This window comes from Mytilus californianus, unplaced genomic scaffold (assembly GCF_021869535.1).
Source record: "Mytilus californianus isolate M0D057914Y unplaced genomic scaffold, xbMytCali1.0.p SCAF_11, whole genome shotgun sequence".
In the NCBI taxonomy this organism is placed as follows: Eukaryota; Metazoa; Mollusca; class Bivalvia; order Mytilida; family Mytilidae; genus Mytilus; species Mytilus californianus.
In genome coordinates, this window is record NW_026262593.1 from 30,476,690 (window position 1) to 30,480,051 (window position 3,362).

The window sequence follows — 3,362 nt, forward strand, 5'->3', positions numbered from 1 at the left end:
AAAGAAGGGACGATTTTTCTTTCCCTATTGTTAATTTTTCATCTTTTGACGGTGATATTCCTTTGGCACCGTCTTGCTGTTTTTATATATCACAACTCGTTCGCTATGTCCCACGGTCTGTAGTGACGTTTTTAGATTTCAATGAACGTAATCTATGTATTACTGGTAAATTATTAAGTCAAGGATTTCGTTAACACAAATTACTAAAAACCATTTACTTAATTTTTCCATAGTTGCACATATTTGGTTTGCTAGTTTGACTGTACCTGTAGAAAAATTATTTCAAACAGAATAGCACATCCTAATTGTTACAGTGATGTTGTTTGAGGGTTGAAATGGGGTGTACCTTCATGAAGAATAACGGTAAACAATGTTTTGATGCATAACGATAAAATGTACATTTTCTTTATGACGATAAAAAAATCGACTGATTTTGACGAATCACGATAAATTCTTTCCAAAAATAAAAACGGTAACGGATGATTATTTGAGACCTGTGGCAAAAATGACCGTTTGACATCTGACGGTAAAGGGTATTCCTATCATCTTGTTTACAGAGCCTGAACATTTAGATACGATCCCGGTAAACTCATCAGGATTCATCACTCCTTTAACTAAATTTAATTATTCTGAAAGGTTACCAATTCAACAATGTAATTTGACCTTTGATATTGTTTTTATTGGTATAACTATTAAATTAAAAACCATAATAAATATTATTGTTATACACATATGCACATTCACGGTTCTATTCACGGTACTAGAATCTGTTTATACCTATATTTTGGCATTGCAAAAGGTCATGTGTTTCTCTGACTGTTAATAACGTCCTTACACTAAATCTTTTGGATGTTGTATGTGTACTGACTGATACTTTAGTCTTTGATACATGACATTTTCATTATTTGTTATTGGCTTTGAACTAGCTGTCAGTAACTGCGAGTACCCTCAGATCTGTAGTTTGTGTCTTTTTTGTTGTTAGGGATGTATAAATACTCTGCTTCGTCCGGTTTGTGTATTTGATAGCGGTTTTTCTACTTTGTATCGATTTTATGAGTTAAGCCTTTTCAACTGTTTTTCAGAGTTTGTTTTTATGCTGTAAATCCACCGTCCCAGGTTAGGGGGGTATGAGCGCTCTAAAACATGTTTAACCCCGCCACATTCTTCATGTGCCTGTCACAAGTCAAAAGCCTGTAGTTCAGTGGGTTGACGTTGGTCTATGTCTGTCATATTCGTTTTTCTTCAATTGTTTTGTTATAGATTAGGTCGTTGGTTTTCTCAATTGAATTGTTCAATTTTATACGTAGTTTAACGAAATCCGAGTTCTATATTTTAATTAGATTGTACGATTGCCTATAAATGCTTACATCCAATTCATTTGAACTTTGTAAGATAGTTGTCTCATTGGCAATCATACCACATCTTATTTTTATAAGAAAAGCCAATTTTAACAATGACGAATCGGAAACAATGCTGACAGTTATTCAGATGAAAAAAATGCTGTTACATGTACTCGGAAATTTTCCGATTCTGTAATCACGGATATTTCTACAGTCGTCTAGGAATCCAATGGATTTGATCGATCTCTGAAATCCTTATGGATATCCAAATTTGCTCTCTTGAATGCACAAGCAAGAACATTGCATTTTATCACCTAAGAGAGAGATAGGGGTGCCCCTGGCCACTCTTAAAAATTTCTGTTAAGTTTTCAGTAAAAAAAGAATGCTGATACACTTAAAATTTGCTAAGAGTAATCAAAGACGATCTTAAGTTGATTACAACGTTCGAGATAACCAGTCGTTAAGATTAAAACTAAGAGATCGTTCCGAAAAGGATAAAGAGTACTCTTAGGGTTGCGAGTGCAACATGAATTTTAAGGACTGTCAATCATTCTAATATGACTTCAAGAGAAACTCTTAGCAAATAAGATGATCTTAAGATGATCTTCAGCACTAAGATTGCTTCATGATACTGGCCCCAGTGGTGGAGAGTTGTCTCGATGGCAATTATACTACATCTTCTTATTTTTATATTGTTTGGTAATTGCATGTGTTCGATATTTTCGAGATATTAAAAAAAAAAAAACATAAAAATGCTGTTTTTTTGTATTTGTAAGAATAGATAAATTCATTCTATCTTTTGTCATTACATTTCGTTTAATGTTCATATTATGTGAAGTACCTTCCAGTTTAAACTCGGCTTAGATCATACAGTTGCTCTGTTTGACGTTAAACACACAAACGGGTCGATGCCTTCCAAATATTATAATACATCGAACATTTACTTTTGCATTTTCTTGCTTAACCTGGGAAGAGGATAACTGAATATAAGTCAATTATATATTATGTACCAGGTTTAACATACAAAGACATTTTGTATATATATATTTGTTGATGAATCCTTGTTGACCTTTCGGACCAATTTTCGGTCATTTTATAAATATTGCTCATAACCTTTTTTGACCAATCAATTGACAAGGAAGATGTTCAGTGACTTCCTTTGACATGTAATGAAGTGGCTCTTGGGCGAATTACCGAAAAAAATGACATCAGATTCTCTCAATGCTATTAGTCAATTAAAGAAAAAAAACTATAATTCAATAATTTTACTTTAATATTCTACTACTTTTTTCTTATTTTTATCTATATCCGACGTACTTTATTCTTTGCATTAGACGGCTTCAATTAGATATGATATTTTTTTTTAATCAAACTGTCACCATGACACACTCATTATAAAAGATCAACGGGTATTCTCTTAAAACTATATATGACAAACAATAAGAAAAAGTAAAGGAGATACACGAAGTAGATGGATTCTATTATCTTATTAAATATCTTGGGGAAAAGACTCTCCCTGCTGTTTTTAATCCCTTGAAACAGAATTGGTGCTTATTCACTAAAAAAAAGGATTATTGCAAGTATTTTAACACTGTAAACCGATGATTTGCTCAAACAAATGACTTGATCATGCAACTTATCTGGTTGGATTTCTTAAAACATAATACAGAAAATAGTTAACTCTCAAATCATTTTCCAACACAACTAAGGTGGAAGTTATATTACAATCGGGGTTTTAATTCTGTTTTATTTCTCTCGCAAGATGCACATTGAATTAAGTAATCAAATTATATTATATTCTTCGATAATGCCTTTATTCATTTTAAAAAAAATTCTTTTGCATATCATTTATAGAAATTGCATAAAAATAAAGCCTACATTTTAATACAAAGTAAATAGTTAATACAAATTCATTTACGTATGATATTGACAATTCCACCCCAAAGTTCCTTGTAATCGATCAATGTCAAACATTGATGATTTCATTCGCTAATACTGTTGGCGATTTGAGGACATTAATGC